Source organism: Capra hircus, unplaced genomic scaffold (genome assembly GCF_001704415.2).
Source record: "Capra hircus breed San Clemente unplaced genomic scaffold, ASM170441v1, whole genome shotgun sequence".
Classification (NCBI taxonomy): Eukaryota; Metazoa; Chordata; class Mammalia; order Artiodactyla; family Bovidae; genus Capra; species Capra hircus.
Window position 1 is genome coordinate 92,605 of NW_017190141.1, and position 24,924 is coordinate 117,528.

The 24,924-nt window shown below is 44.2% G+C and overlaps 2 pseudogenes; both read left to right on the forward strand.

The window, feature by feature from the left end:
* The first annotated feature begins 8,660 nt into the window (after positions 1 to 8,660).
* LOC102187206 lies at positions 8,661 to 21,239 on the forward strand (annotated as a pseudogene).
* Positions 10,478 to 11,608, forward strand: LOC102186945 (annotated as a pseudogene).
* Positions 21,240 to 24,924: the final 3,685 nt, after the last annotated feature.

Sequence of the window (24,924 nt, forward strand, 5' to 3'; positions counted from 1 at the left end):
TCCCAAGCAAGAATACTGGAGTGAGTTGCCATTTCCTTTTCCATGGGATAGTCCCGACCCAGGGATCAAACCCATGTCTCCTGCATTGGCAGGTGGGCTCTTTACCAGTGAGAAGCCAGGGAAGCCCTTTATGTAAAGTACACCTCCATAAAAGCAGTAACTAACAGTGATTGTAGACAGTGACTTTTCTCCTAAAAACTAACTTGTCATAATCCAGAAACAATTACTACAAGATTATAAATGTCTAATTTAGAAGCACAAAGGTAATTTTTACATAATATAATTGGGGCCAAGTGTGTACTCTCCTGCGTTGCCACGACTGCTGCCATCTGTCCAGGCACCGACGGTAATGCCCATGTACTGTCTCACTGCGAGATTCCACCAAGACACATCTCACCCCCTGGTGCTCAGGACACCTTGCAGATGATCCCTAAGGCACACCCCTGATTATTCCCTTCAGAATTTCCCGGAAATGAAATACCAGAATCAAAGGGTATGTGAATATCATCAAGACTACAGATGTGCCTTTCAAAATTGCCTGAAGTGAGCTATCATCTTATAAACTAAATGTTCTGTAAAACATTTAAGCTATGAAAATCTTTTCCAAAATTTGGATTCATGAAATGATAAGAGATTTTGTCTTTGTCCAGTCTAGATAATAATAAAAACATTCAAGATAATTCAGTGTTCTTAGGATGAGATGGCTGGATGGTATCACTGACTCGATGAAAAACGAGTCTGAGTGAACCCTGGGAGTTGGTGATGGACAGGGAAGCTTGGCGTGCTACAATTCATGGGGTCGCAAAGAGTTGGACACAACTGAACAACTGAACTGAACTGAACTGAACTGATGCACAGATCAAAGTAAGAAAAAAAAAACTTTCTTTTGAATACTTAGCAATCAAATACGTGAATGAAATCTGAGTTAATTGCAAAATAATTTATAAGAGCTATACTGTGTGTATTTTCACTTTTGTGTCCCCTGTACTGAGCACAGTGCTTAGTGTGATATATGATATGTGCTCAGCATAAAAGACTCAAGATAAAGGGCATTTCCACTTTAGAGGAAGGTGTGGAACAGGAGTCCTTTATATAGCAAAGTGCACTGAAAATGACAAGTCTGCCAAGTTTATTTAAATTAATGCCTTCCCCTCCACAGCTCTGCCCTTCCTGCTCAGTTCCATCCCAAAGTCACGCAATGTGGCCGAACCAGGCCGGCACCTGGTGCTGGGGGGTCAGACAGCTCAGGGCAGGTGGTCAGAGCCCTCAGGACAGGTGAGCAGGGTGTTCACATGGAGACACGGCTGATGAGGAAGGTAAAACCCAATCAAGTGGGATGAGGAAGGAACTTCTAGAAATTTAGGACCTCCAGGAGAGGGCAAGCTGACATCTGAGGGGCTGAGGAGGGCACTTGTGCAAGGGAGACTGTGAGGGTAGAAATAGGGAGACTAGGGAGATAATGGGAAACAGCCAGAATGAAGAGTATGTGTGTGTGTGTGTGTGTCTCACATGTGTGTGTCTCTCACAAACATACATTCTCTAACTCTGTGTGTGTGTCTCTCTGTGTGAGTGTCGCTCTCCCACTTGTGTGTGTGTGTCTCTCTCTCCAATACATACATTCCCTAACTGTCTATGGAAAAGGCCAGAAGCAGCGGCACTCCTGGTGCCCATGTACTGGTTTATAAGTGTCATTAAAGGCTGACTCCAAGGCCAACGTTAGGTAAGGACAAAATGAGCTTGGAAAAGCTTGTTCTACCAGAAAGCAAGGAATCCCTCAAAAAATAATAGAGCCATGTGAAAAGCACAAGGCTGCAAGCCTGAAGCTCCCAAACCAAAGACAGCCTGAACATCTGAAGAAACAATTAATATTAATTAACTAATTAAAATTAATTAATTAAAATTTTGATGAGAAACAGGATATTCATAGTCTTAAAGTAACTAGCTGCAAAACTGCTATCAATTACGAATCTGAAGTGCATGTGAAAGCTCCATGTTGTGAAACCCAGTAGCCACCACCTCAATCCTGAGATCAAAGTAAGGCTGTCACAGCAGGCAGAGAGGGACCAGGTTCACTCATGTGGGAGCAATGAGAAGAGTCAATGCCAGTTCTGAGAGACTCTAGCCAAAAAAGGGAAGCCTTGAACCTTACCACGAGGAAGCTCCAGACAAACCCGACTTGAGGCACACTGCACAAAGCAGTTGGCTTCTGATCTTCCAGAGCTTCAACCTCAGGAAAGTTAAGCAAAGGCTGAGGGATGCTGAAGGACGCCTGACCCTGACCCAGATTCCTGTGCATCAAGACCATCGACTGGACAGTGGGGACAGTGGGACAGGGTCTGAGGACAAGATGGCAGTGGTACGTCAATGCTAGCTTCTAGACTTGACTGTGCTTACCTAAGAGGCGTCCTGTGGTGACAGAGCCTGATCAGACTAGCAACTTACTCTTCAAATGGCTCAGGAAAAAATATTATGTGTATTACACCAAGTTTTCTGTAAGTTTGTGACTGCTCTCGAAATCTGAAAAGAATAATTTTTAACTCTAAAAAACAAGAGGGACTTCCTTGGGACTTCCCTGGAGGTCCAGTTGTTAATACTCTGCACTTCCAATGCAGGGGGCTGGAGTTCAGTCTCTGGGCAGGGAACTAGATCCCACATGCTGCACAGTGCATTCAAAAAACAAACAAACAAACAAACAAAAAAGGAGGGAGGTTCAAGAGTGAGGGGACATATGTATACCTATGATTGATTCAGAAATAGGGAAAAAAAAAACAACAACAACAAGACAATACTGTAAAGCAAATATTCTCCAATTTAAAATAGCTTAGAAAAAGAGAGAGAGAAATGTCCACTTAGAAGTTTTCTGAAAACCGACCAGACCACTGAACTCAGTGAAACCTAATTGAATGTCTATCTGAAAGAGTTAGACTCTGTCTGTAGTGACCAGGTACACACCACATTGAGTCCCCAAGCTGGCCACTACTCAGTGTTCTCTGAGCAGGTTGAGACTCCTCCTGCACTCCCCCACCCGTGATGGGCTCCTGAAAATTCCTTGGCTCCAACCCTTCCTGTTCATTGTAAATGCACAAAACAGGCTTTCAGGTGACCTGCTGGAGTCTCTGCCTTGGATCTCTGGTCAACTGAACTTGGAAAGGGCTTGCACGTGCCTGTCCCCCACCTAAGTGGGCACAGAATCCCCCCCACTCCCCTGTGCCCATGGGACCTGGTAGTCAGGGCCTGAAGCCCAAGTGTGCAGCTTCCTGGAAGGCAGCTCAGGTTCTGGCACCTTCTGGATGACATAGGCCATGCTTCCTGTTTCACTTCAGTATTTTCCTTCCTCTTGGGTGCACTTGGCATCAGCACCGTCTGCAGAGCTCAAGGACAACTGCCGCTGCCTCCTGGGGTCCCAACTGTTCCTAGAAGGAATCACAAAGTGTTGGTTTTCCTGGTTGGCCCAGGCACAGTCTCATCTTCCCGGTCAGACCATTAGGAATTCTAAAATTAGCTTCTACAAACCGATTTCCTTCATAAAAGATCCACCCGACACCCCCTTTAGGGGTGAGAAGACATGCCTCGAGCACCTACACAGCAACCACTTTACCAGTCACTCAGGCGTGTCACTCTTTGTGACTCGATGGTTGGCAGCACTCCAAGCCTCCCTGTCCATCACTCCAACCCCCAGAGTCCATACAAAATCATGTCCATTGAGTCAGTAATGCCATCCAACCATCTCATCCTCTGTTGTCCCCTTCTCCTCCTGCCCTCAGTCTTTCTGAGCATAAACGGTCTTTTCAAATGAGGTACCTCTTTGCATCAGATGGCCAAAGTATTGGAGTCTCAGCTTCAACATCAGTCCTTCCAATGAACACCCAGGACTGATCTCCTTTAGGATGGACTGGTTGGATCCCCTTGCAGTCCAAGGGACTCTCAAGAGTCTTCTCCAACACCACAGTTCAAAAGCATCAATTCTTCGGTGCTCAGTTTTCTTTATACCCCAACTCTCACATCCATAAATGACCACTGGAAAAACCATAGCCTTGACTAGACGGACCTTTGTTGACAAAGTAATGTCTCTGCTTTTTAATATGCTATGTTGGTCTTAACTTTTCTTCCAAGGAGCAAATGTCTTTTCATTTCATGGCTGCAATCAACATTTGCAGTGATTTCGGAGCCAAAAAAAAAAAAAAATAAAGTCAGCCACTGTTTCCACTGTTTCCCCATCTATTTGCCATGAAGTGATGGGACTGGATGCCATGATCTTACTTTTCTGAATGTTGAGCTTGAAACCAACTTTTTCACTCTCCTCTTTCACTTTCATCAAGAGGCTCTTTAGTTCTTCTTCTCTTTCTGCCATAAGGGTGCTGTCATCTGCATATCTGAGGTTATTGATATTTCTCCCGGCAATCTTGTTTCCAGCTTGTACTTCCCCCAGCCCAGTGCTTCTCATGATGTACTCTGCATATAAGTTAAATAATCAGGGTGACAATATGCAGCCTTAAAGTACTCCTTTTCCTATTTGGAACCAGTGTGTTGTTCCATGTCCGGTTCTAACTGTTGCTTCCTGACCTGCATACAGGTTTCTCTTTACCAAGTCAGCCCTAAACACACAGCTCTAGGCAGGATGCCTCACACCCATTTCTTCATCTACTGCAAAAACAAACAAAGAAAAACACCTCTACTTCCTCCATTTTAAATGATTTGTTACTGAGCCTCCAGGATGTTCGGAAGCTGTTCACAAGAAATAGCTAGCAGAGTTGAACCCAGGACTCCCACTGCATGGCTTTCTGTCTATGCCAAAGCTCCATCCCTTTGCTGAACAAATGTCCCTCACAACAGCAGAAGGTGGTTTGCTGTGTGATGCACTAGAAAGAGCAAGAGGAGCAATGCACACACTGCATGGAGGAGGAGGAGACAGATGCCCAGCAGAGGCTATGGGAAGGCTCACTGAGTAGTGCTCACTTTAAAAGGCTGCAGTATAAACAAAGGCTCTGCGACAAAACACATGTGCATCTACTCGCACCTCTTCGACTGCAAAAGTGGTGCCCAAAATCCCAGCAGGAGTACAGAGAAAGCCAGGGAATCAGGCCTAGCTAATAAATCTGCTCATGTGTGCATGTGCACATGCACACACACATGCGCGAATGCTCCAGAGGTAGACGGAGATGAGGCAGGTGAGGAGGGTCAGGAGACCAGAGACAGGGCAGCGACTGCCAGTGCCTCCTGACAGCACACCAAGAGATGTGGTGACCACAAAAGGTCCCTTTCCCTTCCAGGAAAGACCTGAGTCTATCGAAGACAATGAATAAGACACCAGTGGAGGGTGACAGGGAAGGAGGGACCAGCCGGCCAGGCTCTGGATGGTACAGGAAAGAAAGAATGTGGGTCCCACTGGCCCCTAAGACCCTGTAGCAGGTCAGTGCACTATGGACAAGGGCCAGCCTCATTGAATGGTTAGGCCCTGTCCATTCAGGACACCCTCTCTGGACTCCAGGTGGAGGTGCTGCTGCCCCCAGTGCCCACCTGGGTCTCAGGAGGTGGAAGAGACACTGGGTTGTCCCTTCCATCTCCTGCCCAGAGAATGACAAAGGCCAGTTCCCAAAAGTCAGAGCAGGGTGGGCAGAGTGACTGCTTGGGTCTCACAGGGTCCTTGTGAAGAGGGGTTTACTCCTGACTGGATCCTTCTTGGCTGGTTCTCTTTCTGTGTTGTCGTCACATCAAATCTCACAAAGACAAGGCAGTCCAGGTGCCCACAACATCACTCTCCCAGGTGCAAACAACTCTCCTTATTTATTATGGGCAGGGAGACAGGGTGGCTAGCGTGACGTTCCCCTGAACCAGAAAAGAGACACTCTAGATTGTGTCTCTTCTACCACCTGAGACCCAGGGCACTGGGGGCAGAGCACCTCCACCTGGGGTACGGAGAGGGTGTGCTGATGGACAGAGCCTAACTGTCCAGTGTGGCTTCAGGGCGTATGGGCAAGAGGGACACTAACTCCTTTATAAATATTTCACACAACCACTGAGTTCCTTTCGGGTTTTGGTTTCAGATCTTTTCGATATGGTCCATTTTCAGAGGCTTTATTGAATTTGTTACAATATTGCTTCAGTTTTATGTTTTGATTTTTTGACTGCAAGGCATGCGGGATTGTTCCCAAATCCAAGCTCCCTCTGCTTGTCTCACAACAGGCCAATAAATCAGAGGCAAGGTGCTGAGGCCTGGAATACGAATTTACTTGGAAAGCTGTCAGACTGAGAAGATAGCAGACTAATATCTCAAAGAAACCATCTTGTAAGGGTCTGGATGCCAGTTCTTTTATAGAACACAGAGCTGGGGAGGTGATAGAATAAAAAGGCCATTATTCTGGCAAATATCTCCTGGAATGGCCAGTCTCGGGAGGAGATGTGTTACTTTCTCCCTTCCTGTAGCCATCCACAAGTGGACAGGTCCTGAACAAAGGCAGATGGTCAGAGTTTCCTGAGGCAGGCCATTACATATGGACAGTATCCCTGTAGTATACAAACCAACAGGAAACAAAGGTTAAAGTAAAACATTCAACGTGGAGTCAGATTTTGTTCTTCCCTATAACAATTCCCCAGGGTCAGTGTCCATTCCACAATCTTATGGAGAAAGGGGTGATAACTGCTCTAATTTCTCCATGAGTTACATCTTTTGGGGTGTGCCCACCACTGGTGCCAGTGTTCTGAAAGTCTCTACTTCATATGTTTAGACATAAGCATATTTATAACATAAGTGTTGACAGTTATGTTTTATTCAGTAAGAATCTTTTAGGAATTCAAACCCAGAAGGTAGCATCTAAAGTTAAGGAATTTAGCACTTTTCTATGTATGCAAAGATGCACCAGCCATCTCAATGAAATCGTTCCCTTTGATGCACACCTTACCACCTGGGACCATTATCCTGTCTTCTTCCCAAGTTTCCTCAGGAATCACCTTGGGAAGTGGCTGCAGTCTGATGGTTGGTAGAGAGCAGGTATTCTTCTCCTTCCCTAGTTTCTTCAGGGCTCACCATGAGAAATGGCTGCAGTCTGATGGCTGATAGAAAGCACATATTGTTTTCCTTCCCCAGTTTCCTTAGGGCTTACTGTGGGGGGTATCTGCACTTTGATGGCTGCTAGAAAGCAGGTATTCTTCTTTCCCGAGTTTCCTCAGGGCTTACTGTGGGGAGTGGCTGCAGTTTGATAACTTCTAGAGAGTAAGAGGGGAACCTGGGTCCCCATTGAGATCATCTCAGCAGAGACAGCAAGCACATCCTGTGACTCTAGACAATTTTCCAATGTTCAGAGTCAGCGTTCAGCCTGCAGGATCCACAGCCATCAGCTCAGCCATCATGCTCTGCACTTAGTTGCTATGTAGCCCTGAAATCTACACTGCAGGAGGTCCTCTAAAGGTGGCATCCTTTTAAGCAAACTCTCAGTCACTTCCACCAAGCCCAACCCAGCCCCAGCTTTGCTGAGAGGGTCTCACTGGGGATGCAAGTTCCCCCTCCTGTACTCCCACATTCCAATCACCATCTGCAGTGATTTTGGAGCCCCAAAAAATAAAGTCTGACACTGTTTCCACTGTTTCCCCATCTATTTCCCATGAAGTGATGGGACCAGATGCCATGATCTTCGTTTTCTGAATGTTGAGCTTTAAGCCAACTTTTCCACTCTCCTCTTTCACTTTCATCAAGAGGCTTTTTAGTTCCTCTTCACTTTCTGCCCTAAAGGTGGTGTCATCTGCATATCTGAGGTTATTGATAGCCCCAAATCCCATCAGCTTTGAAGAACCTGGGTCCTAACCTGAAGGGAGCTCGCTTCTTGTCAGCTTCAGGGACTACAAGTCCCTTCGTCGGCAGAAATACCAAATCCCCTAATGCTGCGAATCTCAAATACCTAGAGTAACCCCAGTTCCCCTCAGCCTGAAACACCCTAAAGATAGCACCTGCAGAGAGACCAAATTTCCTTTACCTTGGAGACCCTGAATACCTCAGCCTGGGAACTCTTAAAACTCTTTGCCCTCAAGACCTCCACTGTCCTGCTTGTCAGAGACCTAAAGCCCCTTAATTCGAAACCTCTGATTTCCTCAGCCTCAAAGATCCCAATTTCTCTCACCCTGTGCATTCTACATCAGCCAAAAGATCCCCAGTCCCCTCTGTCTGAAGATCCCAGTTCCTTCACCCCATGTGTCCCAGATCTTCTCAAGTGGAGTGACTTGTCCCTTAAACGTAGAACTCATGTTAGGCCCAGATTTTTCCGAGTCCCCAGGCAGAGATCCTCAAAGTCCTTCTTGAAGAAATGTCCCCTTTCCTGCACTGGAACAGAGCCCTGTTTTCAGCCTGGCCCCAGGCCAGCAGTTAGGGGCTTCCAGGTCTCCTCAGGACTCCCTCTGTCACCCACATACACATCCTCCCAGTGCTTTTCCTCAGAGGGGCTGAATTGTAGGGGAACCAAAGAAACCAAATCTTCTTCACATTAGGGTGGCCTGTCATAGCCGGTCAGGATCCGTCCACCCCACCAACACCCTCACTCCGACTTTCCCCACACCTTCCTGCCCTGGACACTCCACCCAAGGAAGACAGACCAGGCTCTGGACAGTGGTCTGGGCTATCTCAGCATCTTCTTCTTCCATAGGCACCTTGGCATTGAGGGAGTCCCATGGCCATGAGCCCAAACAGGTCTCCAGAGGAGAGCACTGAGGGAGATGCTGGGAGAACAGAGTGGAAGCCCACGGTGAGAGGCAGAGAAGGCAAAGCTGGGCTGTAATCCAGCTCCAAGGAAGGACACGGCACCAGTCCCTGAAGGATCACAGACTACTTGCCTGGGTAGCTGAGTGAACTTCTCTGTGAACGTAAATAGGATGGGAATGTCTGGTCCTGTCTGAGACAGTGGGGTGGAGTGGGACAAAACAGGAAACCAGCATCATCAACTGCTGTGTCCAGAAAGAGTTAGGAAAATGCTCAGTATTTGTTCAGTTAAGTAGGAAAGTCTTTGAACCTGTCTCACAGAGACCATCCAGTAGCTTCAGGCTACTCCCTGCACAAAAGGTAGAGAAGTCAGCTCTAAGGTCTGACTTATATTAGTAAGTCACTGATGAAATCTATTATTTTCCTTAGGCCAGACATGCTTTCTAAGACATTTCCATATGCTTCTCCAAGGAAGAATGGGCAGATATGGGAGAATGGGAAAAAATCCAATATAAGAATGTGAAAAGGAACTATGAAGTGCTGCTCGCTATAGGTAACAGGAAGTGCTGGGTGCCTGTGAGCCTGGGAAACATGAAACAGGTCTTCAGCTTCAGTGTTTCCTTGGCCCTCTCTTAGGTGGCTTCATCTGCCCACAGTTCCCTTTTGTGTAGAGACTAACCTGGAGGAAATTTTTATTGTTTTACCAAAGTGGGGTTGAACCTGGCAGTGCAAAGCTCACCTCTTGCTTTGTTTTACATTCTCCTAGCACATCCTACTTATTTCCCTGACTTTGTGACACTTTCCATTGCTTCTGTGCTTTGTGCCTCCTTCTTAGAACATCTATTTTGCTTCTTTCCAGGTTTCAACCAGCTTTCATGCATCACTGCAAACAAGACATCAAACCCCAGGTAGATGACACTGAGGATTCTGATGAAGAATGGACACCATGGCAGCAAGGTGAGGGGCCAGGAGGATGTAGAGGTGTCTTCCTGAAACCAGCCTGGGCTAAGGTCTCAACTGCATCTCAGCCATCAGCAAAAAAAAAAAAAAAAAAAAAAACCATAATTTTCAGCATTCTGAAGTGGTTGTGGCTGAATATTGACATAAGCCTGAATGAAGGTGAATATATAGGTTTTCCAGTGTAATTCTCAAAACTTTTTTGTTTAAAATCTATCATTCTTTTTAAAAAGAATTATTTTTGCTAAACATTCTTAATCAAAGGCAATTAAAGAAACCTTAAACTACAAATTCACCAAAGAGATTTTTAATACTAATCTCATAATAATTCTGTTATTGGGGGGGGTGGCACCTCTTCCCTCCTCCTCCTCCTCCTCCTCCTTGCATTAATTCCGGTAGCAAAGGAGACACTGCTGCAGTTGCTGCCACCTCCGGGGTTTCTGGCTCTTTTCTCACCGCCTTAAATTCGGGTGTCTTTTACGAATAATCAAAAGCAGCAAAAGCCAACACTATCAGGCCAGCGTTTTAAAACCAGAAAAAGAGATGAAAAAGAGAGGTTTGACCCTACTCAGTTTCAAGACTGCATTATTCAAGGCTTAACTGAAATTGGTACTGATTGGCTCAGAGGTTAAAGCGCCTACCCGCAACGCGGGAGACCTCGGTTCGATCCCTGGGTCGGGAAGATTCCCTGGAGAAGAAAATGGCAACCCACTCCAGTATTCTTGCCTGGAGAATCCCATGGACAGAGGAGCCTGAAGGGCTACAGTCCACTGAGTCGCAAAGAGTTGGACGCGACTGAGCGACTTCACTTTCTCTTTCTGGAGCAAAACTTGATTACCGACGATATGCAGAAACTCTGACATTCTGGTGGCTGGCGGAATGCTGGCCCCAGGTGGTACACTGGCAGATGACATGATGCGTACAGATGTCTGTGTGTTTGCAGCACAAGAAGACCTAGAGACTATGCAAGCATTTGCTAAGGTTTTTAACAAGTTAATCAGGCGCTACAAATACCTGGAGAAAGGTTTTGAAGATGAAGTTAAAAAGCTGCTGCTGTCCTTAAAGGGTTTTTCAGAGCCAGAAAAGAACAAGCTGGCTATGTTGACTGGTGTTCTTCTGGCTAATGGAACACTTAATGCATCCGTTCTTAATAGCCTTTACAATGAGAATTTGGTTAAAGAAGGGGTTTCAGCAGCTTTTGCTGTAAAGCCCTTTAAATCATAGATAAATGAAAAAGATATCAATGCAGTAGCTGCAAGTCTTCGGAAAGTGAGCATGGATAACAGACTGATGAAACTTTTCCCTGCCAATAAACAAAGCGTTGAACACTTCACAAAGTATTTTACTGAGGCAGGCTTGAAAGAGCTTTCAGAATATGTTCGGAATCAGCAAACCATAGGAGCTCATAAGGAACTCCAGAAAGAACTTCAAGAACAGATGTCCTGTGGTGATCCATTTAAGGATATAATTTTGTATGTCAAGGAAGAAATGAAAAAAAAACAACAACATCCCAGAACCCGTTGTCATTGGAATAGTATGGTCCAGCGTAATGAGCACTGTGGAATGGAACAAAAAGGAGGAGCTTGTAGCAGAGCAAGCCATCAAGCACTTGAAGCAATGCAGCCCTCTACTTGCTGCCTTTACAACTCAAGGTCAGTCTGAGCTGACTCTGTTACTGAAGATTCAGGAGTACTGCTATGAAACACTCATTTCATGAAAGCCTTCCAGAAAATAGTGGTGCTTTTTTATAACGCTGAAGTTCTGAGTGAAGAACCCATTCTAAAATGGTATAAAGATGCACACGTTGCCAAGGGGAAGAGTGTCTTCCTTGAGCAAATGAAAAAGTTTGTAGAGTGGCTCAAAAATGCTGAAGAAGAATCTGAGTCTGAAGCTGAAGAAGGTGACTGAATTTTGAAACTACACCCTCAGTAAAGCAAACAGGAGTTGTAGATAAAATGTCATGTCTCATGTGTGTTGGTTCTTACATCTTCCTACCTCCCTATATCAAGCATGATATAAGGGCTTTCATGGCAAATTTTATTTTAACTGTTTCTATGGTTACTGGAAATGTTGGATTTAGTTTCTAAAACCATGTTTTAAGTAGCTACAGGAGCTATAGATTTGAATCTGATGTTGCATTAGTCTTTTCAGTTATCTTCTACCTCCTGTATTTTCTACTGTACTAATGTAATTTAAAGCCTTCCACAATGAACAATTCACTTTATTCCCTGGGTTTTCTATATAAACAGTTTTAAAGATATGATTTGGTTAAAAATAACTTGTTATAAAAATTCTGTTTGCAAATTAAACTGTAAAAGTAAAAAAAAATAATAATTATGTTATTGGATTGAATCTCTTGGAAGAGGAAATGATTAATATGTCAAGATACATTATTAATGTGTGCATAAAAAATAACACCACATGATCTTCTTACCCTAAGGTGAAACTAATTCTTTATTTTGATTCTGGGAAAGGGTTTGAGAGAACTATTTATTCTCCCTGATCTTTCCTACATTTCACTGACCAGAGACAGCCTCAGGTAAATAAAAAATGAAGTACACTCATTATAAAATAGAAGTGAGCAGCTCAGTTCCTCTTCTGCTGCTCAGAGAGTTTAGAAGAGGTAATCTGCCTAGACTGGAAAAACAATTTATGTAGTTCTAGGATTCTCCATCCATGGATTTCTGTTCTCCCAGATTTTTAAAAATCATTTATTTAGTTTTGGCTGCACTGGGTCTTCTTTGCTGTGCACGGGCTTTCTCTGGTTGTGGTGACTGGCTTCTCATTGCAGAGCACATGCAGGCTCAGTAGTTTGTGACACACAGGCTTAGTTGCCCCACAGAAAGTGGAATCTTCCTGGACCAGAGATCGAACCTGTGTCCTCTGCATCGGCAGGCAGATTCTCATCCATTGTGCCACCAGGGAAGTCCATCTGTTCCCTTACGTTATTAAAGACATGAAAACCAAAGGCTTTGACATGAAGAGAGATTCTTCATAGGGAATACACACCCCACGGCTCACCATACCTCTACACATCTTTATTAACCTTCTTAATTTCTGAGTTTATGATACACTATTGCCAACTATGTACTCATTGCTCTACGGCAAATTTGTAGAACTTTTTCATCTTGCATGACTGAAGCCCTACACCCACTGAGCAACAATTCTCCAATTCTTCCTCCTCATAGTCCTTGGCAACCATTCTGTTTTCATGGATTTGATTAATTTGGATACCTCACAGAAGTGGAATCATGCAATATTTTTCTTTTTTTGATTGGTTCATTTCAATTAGCATAATATCATCAAGGCTCATCCCTGAGGTAGCATATGACAAAATTCTTTTTTAAGGCTTCAAAACATTCCATTTGTGTGCATGTGTATATAATATATATGATATATATAATCTTTATCTGTTTATCCACCAATGAACATTTAGATTGCTTCCACATCTTGCCAACTGGGAATAATGCTGCAATGACCATAGATGTGCACACAATTTATTCAAGATCTTGCTTTCAACTTTTTATGGAAATATACACTAGAATTGGATTGCTAGATCATACAGCAGTTCTGATTTTCTGAGGAAACTCCATACTGTTTTCTGTAAAGGTTGCAACATTTTACATTTCCAACAATAGTGTATAAGGGTTCCAATTTCTCCATATCCTTACCAAACTTGCTATTGTCTTTTTATTCATATTGCCATCACAGAAGCTATGAGATAATTTCCGTTGTGGTTTTAATTTGTATTTCCCTATTGATTAGTAATATTGAGCATCTTTTCATATGTTTGTTGGCCATTTGTGGATCTTCTTTGGAGAAATGTCTATTCAATTTCTTCTCCCACTATGTTCATCAGCTAAGGCTGCCATAATGAATCAGACTGCATGGCTTAAACCACAGAAATTTGTTTTCTTCCAATGCTGGAACATGGATGTTTGATATCAGGGTGCCATCATGGTCAATCAGGTTCTCTTCCTGGCTTATAGGTAGGCTTCATATTGGTGTATACTTACTAACCCCTTATCAGATACATATTTTACAAATATTTTCTACCATCTTGTAGGTGATCTTCCACTCTGTTCCTTTGTTTCACTCTATTCATCCATTTCACTCTATGTCCTTTGCTGCACAGAGGTTTTAAGATTAACATAGTCTCATTTGTCCATTTTTATGTTGTTACTAATACTTGTGCACTTGGTATCATACCCTAGAAATCATTGCTGATTCATGTCATGAAGCTTCACCCTTGTTTTCTTCTAAGAGTCTTATCAAGTCTTACCTTTAGGTCTTTAATCCATTCTGAGTTGATTTTTCTTCATGATGTAAGATCTTCATTATTTTGCATATGGATATTTTGTTTCCCCAGCGTCATTCATTACAGGGATTAAACTTTCCCTGTTGTCTTGACACCCTTGATAAAGATCATTAGACCATGTATCCAAGAGTTTATTTCTGGCTGTCTATGCTGTTCCACTGATTGGTATGTCTGTCTTTATGCCAGTGGGCTTCCTCAGTGGCTCAGCAGGTGAAAGATCTGCCTTCAGTGTAGGAGACACAGGTGATGTGGGTTCAATCCGTGAGTTAAGAAGCTCCCCTGGAGAAGGAAATGGCAACCCTTTCCAGTATTCTTGCCTGAGTAATCCCCTGGACAGAGGAGCCTGGTGGGCTACAAGCCAAAAGGTCACAAAGAGTCAACACGACTGAGCAACTAAGCACGCACTTTATGCCCAAAACTACACTTTTTGGTTCTCATACCTTTGTAATATGTTCTGAAACCAGAGGCCTCCAGCTTTGCTCTTCTTTCTAAGATTGTTTTGCCTATTCGGGGTCCTCTGAGATTCTGTATTAACTGTAGGATGGGCTTTCTATATCTGAAAAAAATTCTATTGGGATTTTAATAGAAATTGCGTTGAATCTTTAAATTGCTTTGGGTAGTATGAACAGCTTAATAATATTAAGCCTCCAAATCCATAAATGTGAGATGCCTTTCTATTTACTTGTGTCAGATTCATTTGAGCAATACTTTTTAGTTTTCAATGTATAAGTCTTTCATCTCCCTAAGTTTACTCCCAATTATTTCATTCTTTTTGATACTATTATAAATAAGATTATCAGGACTTCTCTGGTGGTCCAGTGGCTAAGACTCCACACTCCCAATGCATAGAACTTGTGTTCAATCCCAGGTCAAGGGCCTAGATCCCTCATGCCACAACAAAGACCTGGCACAAATAAATAAATGGGGAAGGAGGTAGGAGGGGGGTTCAGGATGGGGAACACGTGTACACCCATGGTGGATTCATGTTGATGTATGGTAAAACCAATACAATATTGTAAAGTAATTAGCCTCAAAAAAAAGTAATTAGCCTCCAATTAAAATAAATAAATAAATAAAAATAATTTTTAAAAATTCAAACTTAGCTCTTGACTATGGCTTAAAAAAAATTAAATAGGATTGTTTTCTTATTTTCCTTTCTGGAATGTTCATTGTTCATGCATGGAAAGATATTTGAATATTGATTTTGTACTGTGCAACTTTCTGTGCAGGTGTTTTTGTGTGTGTGGAATTTTAAAGATTTTCTGCATGTAAAATCATGTCCTCTGTGAACAGACTTAATTTTACTTCTTCCTTTCCAAATGGTAGCCTTTGGTTTCCTTTTCTAATCTAATGACCTTCCTAGGACTTCTAATATTATGTTGAATAGAAGTGTTGAGAATGGGCATCCTTGCCTTTTTTTTCTTGACCTTAGAAGTTTTCAGCTTTTCATTGATGACTGTGATGTTAGAGATAGACTTTTCATATTGACCTTTATTATACTGCAGTCACTTCATTCTATTTCTATTTTGTTGAGTATTTTTGTCATGAAAGCCTAGTAAATTTGTTAGATACTTCATGGACATCAGATGAAGCACAGATGAAGTTTCATATATATATATATATTTTTTTCTATTTTAAGAAAAGTGTGTAATGCTCCCAGTGGAAGCATAGGAGTTGATGATACAGAAATCACTTTCCATTCCTCCTTTGCTAATCCTTGTCCTTGTCACTCTGGCTCAGAATTCTGTGTCCTTAATTAGAATGCCCAGAGTTTGGAAACATTTAACAACCAAAACACTGTTTCTCATCATTTTCTAGGTAATCCTTCTTGGATGGCCTTCAGAGTGGAGCACAGTAAACATCAGAAGGTATTTCCCAAATCCTGTTGACAAAAAAGACTCCTCATGGATCCAGTCACAGGTGAGAAGAGGAGAAAGCACAGAGATCCTGGAGACTGCTGCCTTCCTATCCCAAATCTTTAGCACAATGTCTGATATCATCACCATCTTTATAGTTAGTAAGAACAGCGACAGTAGTAGCCTGTTCTATTTGTTACATTATTTACACAATATTTCAGACTTTCAGCATTTTATGTGAATAAACTTACTTAAACCTTAAAACAATCCTACAGTACCTATAAGTATGTATATAGCTATCACCATTATAGATCAAGAAACTGAGGTTAAAAAAAATGTTTGATTATGTATCACTGGTAGTGCAATCTAATCCAAAGCACCTTCTCTAAACCCCTTACAAACTGGTTAAAATTTTCATAGCTCAGTAAAGTTTATTGATATATCTTATTCATACATCTTTATATCATTCATCTGAGAGATGTTTTCAACCTCAGTTCTTTTGTGCTGTGCTAGTTAGGGATGTGCTAAGACATCTGACTAAGGGAAGTTTAAGGTCATGTTGGGCAGTCTGTAGAGTGGGGAGTCCAAGATGAAGAAGCTTAAGGACATGCTGGAGAATTTGTAGAGTGGATGGTCCAAGATGATGAAGCTTAAGGACATTTTGGGCACTTTTTAGAGTGGATGGTCCAAGGTGAAGAAGCTTAAGGGCATGCTGAGCAGTTTGTAGAGTGGACAGTCCAAAATGAAGAAGCTTAAGGACATGTTGGGCAGTTTGTAGAGTCAATGGTCCAAGATGAAGAAGGCGACATGATCCTACCTCAGAGACTCCCACTCCAATAAGAGGAAGTAACTCACAGCTGTGACAGACCTCAGGTTTATGACTCAAAAACAACAAATAAGAAAATAACTGAAGGACTTCACATAGGTTACCTGCTTTTGAGTAGAAACTCATCATCTGGACATTCTTATAGGGGGAAGTAACAAGTCCTTCCTCTGAGCTCTAAATCAGCAACTCTTCTATTTGGAATCATTTGTTTAGCCTGCCCCTGTGTTGTGAGCTTTGAGAGCGTAGCCCATACCCATTAATTCTCAGAAGTCCAGGCCCAGCTCAAAGCCCCTGAGGGCCCCATGAATGTTTTGTGAATGACTGACTCCACATTTAAACATTCATGTAGGAATAAGAAGGTCAAGGAATGCTGAAGATAGTATTTGTGAGCTGAACTTCAAATATAGAGGCAGTTGAGGGGATATATTAATGGCAAGGGTGTATGCTCAAATTCATACTGTATAAATAGCTCACACAATGATTTGTTGAATGTTATTAAATTTCATGTCCGCTATAACATTAAAAATTAGAATGTATACCAATTTATGGATCAGGAAACTGAGGAGAACCAGCTAGTCATACAGCCTTCTTCAAGCAGAATTGATGAGGCCAGTTACTTTAATTCAAACATTGCCTCTAAGACATGGCAACCTGCAATGTTCAACTCATTTTCTTTATTGTCTAAATGCGTTTCTGCCGATTGTCTTTTCTCAATCTCACTGCTTTGTCAGCTTATTTTCCAGATGTGTTTTGTCCCCTCTGTAATTTTCCATAGTTCCTCATCCATCAAAGGTCCACTAATTAATAGAAAAACCCCCAGATTGCTTTATGAGCCCATACCCTCTTCTTTCCTTGACCTCCAGCTATTCTCCCTGCCTTGCTCTCACGTTTATGCAGAAAGCTGAAGGGAAAGAACCTTAAGATATGAATTCTAGTTTTGATTCAGTACCCACTTAGGTCCTTGTTTTACACTCCAGTGTTCAGACCCCCCTCCTCCAGGTATTTCCAAGAATTGTCAAAGTATTAACTAAAGCCATGCATGTGAAAACACTTCATACAGTCCTAAAGAACTAAAGAAATGCATGTTGCCTTTTACTCACATGCAAGGGAATGTTCAGGGGACCATCAAGTAAGGTGTCTAGTTTGAAGAAATTGCCAGGAGCAGCAAAATTGCTGAAGACAAGTGGCTCTGAGTGGGCTCAGAAACCAGTGTCCCCTCCCTGAGAAACAAGGACCCCTGGACAGCACTCCAGGCAAAAAGTCAGTAACAGAAAATTTGGGGAGTTGCTCTAATTAGTTCCTCTAATCCCTGTATAAAAGGTAGTAAGTATGGCCTAGGTGTGTGGTGTGAACTTTGGGTAGGCATAGGTTTAAGGTGGACTGATCTGAGACATGAAGTTAGCACTGGGGCCTGAGGAAAATTTTATACATTTTCTGAGGTCCTGATTGTTCATCTGTAAAGTGAAGATAAGGATACATAATTCATACAGTGTTTGAAAGCATTAAATTAAATGTAAAACTGCTGACACATACAAGTAATTCAATAAATCCAGCTGTGATAATAGGGACCACACTTTGTTAGTGTTTATGCCCATACCTCTGTTCAATGCCTTATGTGTCATGTGCCCTTTAACATTTATTTACTCAGTAGATGTGTCAGTGAACTATTTCCTAAGTAAGAAGATTGGGAAGTAAATCCTACTAACAAGAAGTGCAGGAAGTTAACACTGAACTGGGCATCTATGGTCAGTGTGGAGCCTCAGTCTCCTGAACCAGTAGTTAAAGACAGAACAAACAAAGTATAGACAAGGGACTTCCTGGTGGTTAAGTGGTTAAGACTCCAGGCTTCCACTGCAAGAGGTGTGGGTTCCATTCCTGGTCAGGGAACTAAGATCCCACAAGCCATGCAGCATGGCCAATAAATAAATAATGTAACATTAAAACAAAAAATACAAAAGTAAAAGTTTGAAAAATAAATATAAAAAATTTTGACAAAGTGTATAGATGGACAAGTAGGAGATCTCACCGTTTCTGATAAAACAGTGACTAGCTCTCCAGACCCCACCAGCCTTGCTTAGCTTCTGTTCTCCATCTTAGAACTCAGAAGAAATGAGACTGGAGTGAAGAGGCACAATCTACAAGAAAGAAAGGGCCATGGGTACCAAGAGGTCAAGAGGTCAGGATGACAGCTGCCTCTGTGAGTGACCCCACTGGCCCACTCACGGAGAAGGGATTATGAGGCCTTGGTCCAATAACCTCACTTCACCATTTTGTGCTCCAATCATCCCCTTCCTCTATGACATGGGGTACAGGATCGAGGCCAAATGACGTGAGTGCCCCAATTCTTTCTGAAGGTCTTTACAACAAGCAGCATCACTATACCTCTCCCCATTCCTATTGCTCTCACCTCCAGATTGTTAGGAGTGTCAGAACTTCTTCATCGACAGCTGTGCTGCCCACAGGCCCCCAACCTTTGTAAAGGACTCTGCAGTGGAAAAGGGGCATGCCAACCACTCAGCCCTCACTCTGCCCCCTGGGTTAAGTATCAGACTGTCAGGCATCCCTGAGGCTGGGCTTGGAGTGTGGAACGACATGTCTGATCTGCCTCTGGGCCTGCACTCTGGCCCCTAGAAGGGCCAGATCACAGACCATGAAAAGGCCGCCAACAGTGGATACTCCTGGCTTGTGAGAAATAACCCTCTTTCCCTGTCCTCTGGCTTCTAATCGTTTGTGTGTGGTGGTGGGAGGGGTACTTCATGTCAACATGTGAGGACACAGATGATGATGACATGGTTGGCAGTGACATGGTCAGCCCTGTGTACTGTGTGCACTGGGCATGAACACAGGACTTCTATCTAAAGATCAGAAGAAGGTGGGAGACAGTGGTACAGGCATACAGAAGTGACTCCTCACTTGTGGAGCCCTTGCCTTCAATGTGCCAATAGACTCAGACTTAAAATGATGATTAAGGAGCTTACCATGTGGTCTGACTGGCAGCTGAATCCATGCAGGCTGAAGAGCAGAATGACAGCACAGGGAAATAGTTCTTCTATTACTTCCACCAAAAAAAAATGAATAAAATAAAAGAGAGAAGAAAGCTTGTATCCCTTTTCTGACACTCAGATCACCAAAGGGAGAAATTGCTATGAGTATGTGGATGGAAAGGACACGTGTTTGGCCAACTGGGTGAGGTGAGTGCAGTGAGTCTGCAGTTGCTGCTGTTGCTCCTCCCTCAAGTCCACACCCCTTTCCTTCTCAAACTGTCTCCCTCAATAGCTTTGACATCTTCTTTCATCTTTCCCCTCTATATCATGCTCTTTCATTTCAAAATACATTAGAAAGAAAGAAAAATATAGCATGTGCCCTCAAAATATAAGTCTATACACTCAACAAAATGGAGGTACTTGAAAACAACTTGAGGAGTCTAGATTCACAAGGGACACTTTAACTCACTTGACACTTACCAAGCACTCTATGCCCCAGTGTAGACAGTGAACTTCATTACTGAAACAAACCACACAACCCATGTTCTTTTGGAGAACATACTGAAGATAGACATTAACCAATTAATTTTAGGAATAGTAACCTTAATTTTTCTATTTTTGAATAACTGCACAGTGCCAGGATAACCTAACACGGGAGACCTTGAGTCCACATGGGCAACAACCTCCCCAGGCTCAGTTCCAGTGAGAAGTGGGCCCTGACGTCTGGGAAAGAATGAGGGGCAGAATGACCATGAGCATGGCCGTTCTCTGAGGGCCTCTCCTTTCATCAGGGCAGGCAGAAAGTGAATAAACGATTACTGTTCTGTGTCTCAAGCTATGTCAGAGCACTCTCCAAGTTTCCATGGGAGGGAGTGGGCAAGTGAATAGGACCCTGGATACACATGGGGAGATTGGAGAAAAGCCTCAGAGAGAAGGCAGGCTGGGGTGAGTGCGGAGGGGTTCATGCTAGCCTAGGAGCACCAAGTCCTGTGGAATGAAAGAGAACTTAATTTACAGTTTGGAGGAGCTGGAGGTCACCAGTCTTATGGAGAGTCCAGGTGGACACAAGTCTGGAACTGGGCTCTGGAAAATGGCTAATTAGGTAAGGAGAGAAAAGCATTCCAGCCAGGAAGAGGACAGGAAACAGGATCTGGAAATAGGAATTCACACACCATGGTCAAAGGTGTGAACAGAAGGTCCCCATGAGGGGTGGTGGGAGCCATCATGGCCTCAGAGCCTGAAGGCAAGGAGCTGGGCATGGCCCGACAGTGGCAGGGACTCGTCACCTGTGGTTTCTTTCCTTTTCCCAGCCTCGACCTCAGGTATGTGAACTGTGCCCAACACTATGAGGAGCAGAACCTGGTGACTTTGCAGTATCACGGGCAGATCTTCTACCAAACCTGCCAGGTGGTCATGCTGGGCTGTGAGCTGCTGGTCTGGTATGGGGACGTTTATGGTGAGGAACTTGGCATCAAGTGTGACAGCAGGGGGAAGAGTGAGCTCGCAGCTGGGAGAGGTGAGGACCACCCCTCTTCCAGTGCCCCACTCCATCCTGGGGAGTTTCCCTGGTCCAATTCTGAAGCATAGTACAATCCAGTCTCAAGTCAGTCAAGCTGCGATTAAAATGCCTCAGAATTTTATTCATTTCATATGACTTATGAAAAATATTTATTTTAAAATGTTAGTTCTAATTTTCAGTATTTCATGCAAAAAATACGTAAGATTACCTTCTGCCGAAAGGCTTAGAAGCTAAAAGTAAGTTTTTGCCGGGGTCCAGCCCCGGTGGATCCAGGGAATTCAAAGCTGGGACGGCGTTGGCGAGGAAAACTTATTTATTTATTAATATAAGATTAGATTAGGAAGAAATAGTATAGTAGGAAAATTAAGTGGAGAAAGAAGGCTGAATAACTTGGTTTACGTGGGAAGCCAATAAAGTTCCAGACAAGGAGCTTGCACCATCTACAGTAGGCCACCGGCATCCTCTTGAATATCAGGGGGTGCCCCACCTTGGGCTCCCCTTCATGTGGATCTTAAAAGCCGGGACAAGTAAGTATACATGGTGAGCCTCCACGCCCCAGATGGGAATTCAGCCAGAAATTAGAGAGGAAACACGGGGGAAACCAGTCCAGCGACTGGCCCCATCCTCTATTGTTCAGAAGGCCTTTTATACTTTTGATAAAACATGGAGATCAATGGGTAACACAAAGTTATGCAGCATTAGCAGCCCAGACTCTTATCAAAACCAGGCTTTTCTCTCTGCATATCTAGTTGTATACACAAGTCTTAGGTAATTTACATCATCTTCCGGCCAAAAGGGCCAATTAACATTTTACAGCCTTTTTTCTGATAAGGGTTTGTTAACTAGAAGACTTATTTGTGTTGATCTTCCCAAAGTCTGGTGCCACTCTCAGAAAGCACTAAATAAAGTTACATTCTTACATAGCAAGGACATAAGAGGAGTGCAGTGATATATAACAAAGAGAAAAGTAATTAACTCAAAAGTCTAGTGTTGCTAATATCAAAACTATTATATATCTTTTTCCATATCCAGTTTACATTGATTAACATCCTCCCAGGTGCCTAAAAGATAAAGAATATGGAGGCCTGGTGGCAATCATTGAGTCAACAGTGAAAACCTGTCACCAATATGATTTTTAGCTCTTTAGAAAAGGCTCTGTATCTTTAAGATGCTTTAAGCTTTGTGCCTCTCGCGGTTGGGGGGCTGTAAGCAATTCACAAGCTGTAAGAGGTCCGGGGAACCTGTTAGGCAAGCTAGAGAGCTATCAGAGGGGTTTAACTGAAACATCCCTTTCAAATGCAGAAGACTAAAGCCCTGATTTGACTTTTTCCAGAGAATATCAGAAGAGTGGAAAAGCAGGCAGATTCTTAGTTTTTGGGGGGTGGATGCTCAGGAAATTCCAGGGGGAACCCCTGAAGCTTGATCACATCCTTGCTTTTTGTCAGGCTTCCTTCCTCATGACCTTGTCATGGGCAGGATTCCTCACACTGGCTCCTGGCAAGTTTTCTAGCACCTACCAGATCTCCCACCTTTACCTGTTTCTTCATTACAGCTACATTTCTAAGTTACATGTGTACAGTGATTTGCATTCAGTTACTGTTTTAGCTTGTTGTCATGTGAGTTCATATTCTGTACCAGGCAGGGCTCCACACACTGAAACAGACAAAACCTCTGCCTTGGGGCAGCATGGGCTTCATACCAGACAGGGGCTGGTGCTCTGAGGAAAACCAGTGCAGGAAAAGTGCCTTGAATCAGCATGAGCAGAGGGTGGGGTATGGCGTAGGATGGTGGGGCAGGGTCTCTGCAGAGATAACACCTCTGGGAAAGGATTCCAGGCAGGGGAGCAGCCAGTGCTGCAGCCCCAGGGCCAGGAAGAGAGGCCATGCCAGTGGTCGTAGGAGGAAGCACACAGGGAGAGGAAGGAGGCTGGATGGAACACAGAAGCTTCAGCACCCGTGTCCATGTGCAGGCCCCAGGGGTCTTCCTGGGTGAGACCAAACAACCATGCAACTTTCAGCTGCAAGCAGCATATTCTTTGTGCTAAGATGATGCTTTGGTTCATTTTGGGGGAGATTCAGAAGCAGGGAGTCTCCTCAGAGGTCAATTCATTGCCACACATGAGGGGAGAGTGAGCTGGCTGAAGATGCATGGGTGCGAGGGTGTGAGGAGTCTGACTGGAGATGTATTTTTAACCAGGGCTTCCTAGTGCATGTTAAATGGACTAAGACTGAATGAAATAAATGAGCCTGCATTCACCCAGCACATGGTCTCTGAGAGGTCTATGACAGACTAGAGTGCCCCAAGCCCATGATCACACAGCAGATGGCCTCTGAGAGGTCGATTACAGACCAGAGTGCCCACAAGCCTGCATTCACCCAGAGGATGGCCTCTGAGAGGTCTGTGACAGGTCAGTGACCACAAGGCTGCATTCACCCAATGGACAGCCCCTGAGAGGTCTATGACAGACCAGAGTAACCACGAGCCTGCATTCCCATAGCAGACAGCCTCTGAAAGATCTGTGACAGGCCAGAGCAAACACGAGCCTCCACTCACCCAGGAGATGGCCTCTGAGAGGCCTATGACACACCAAAGTGAACATGAGTCTTCACTCACCCAGTGGATGGACTCTGAGAGGTCTGTGACAGGTCAGAGAGACCACAAGCCTGCATTCACCCATCTTCTTAATGTCCCAGCCTTAAGGAGAGTGTTTGCCCAGCGGTTAGTGGTGTGAACAGACATGTAAACTTTTTAGAGCACATGACACACCAGGGGATGATTAAAGTAAGCAGGACAAACTCCGATGATTGGGGTCCTCAAGACCAAATCCATCAAGGAAAGACCCCATGAAAAGAGCCACCCTTTGAAGCAAAGTGAATCGAAGTCACTGAGTCTCCAGCCCCGGGAGTGTGGGTCCAGCTGAGCAGGTGACAGACACTCCCCAGCTCAGCTGGATGATAGCCAGGGACTTCCCTACTGTCCAGAAGAAGTTTGATCCAAGTCTAAAGACTTCACAGGGGGCTACCCAACCACTTCACATGTGGGACCTCAATGTCCCTGATTCTTGGCTGGGGAGGCTGAAGAGGGGGTGCACTCAGAGTTCCTGGTCCCCTCGGGCATTTGTCACTCAGGCCCACCATCCCTGCCTTCCTGGGGACCACCATCTCTGCCATGTCTGTCACCATCTATTCCATTCCCCCTTCCAAGAAAAGCTGAGATGTGGGTAACAGTTCTGGCAGGACCCATGCAGGCAGGATCTCTGTCCCCCTACTCTTTTTCAAAGGGCATGTTTCAAAGTTGGTGGTAAGGCAGGGAAGACTGGGGGATTTGATCACCAGAGCATGAGGGCCCATGACAGCACTGCCTTAACCTGTGTCTCCAAGACCCGGGGTTCATGTCTGAGTCACACTTGTGAGGAGTCTGCTCTCTGCAGGCAGCACAGCATTGGTGTCCCCACAGGCCAAGCTCTGACAGAGCTGTGGGCTCGGCTGGGGAGCTGGGGATGCTCAGTACAGGACAGATGGCACTGTGTGGGAAGTCTCTGTGAGTGGTTGAGAAAGGCTGGAGCCACAACTGCCCCTGCTTGGAGGACATGGATGTTCACCTGAGGGACCAGAGAGGACCCCACGCCCCCAACAATGGCCACAGAGGCCAGGCTAGCAGCACACTGCCAGAACAAAGTTGACCCAGGTCACCAGGCAGGATGTGTACTGGGCAGTGGCAGCAAAGATGCCAGGCTACATGCAGGCCCAGAGACCCTGGGCAGGCACAGACGGCCTCAGAC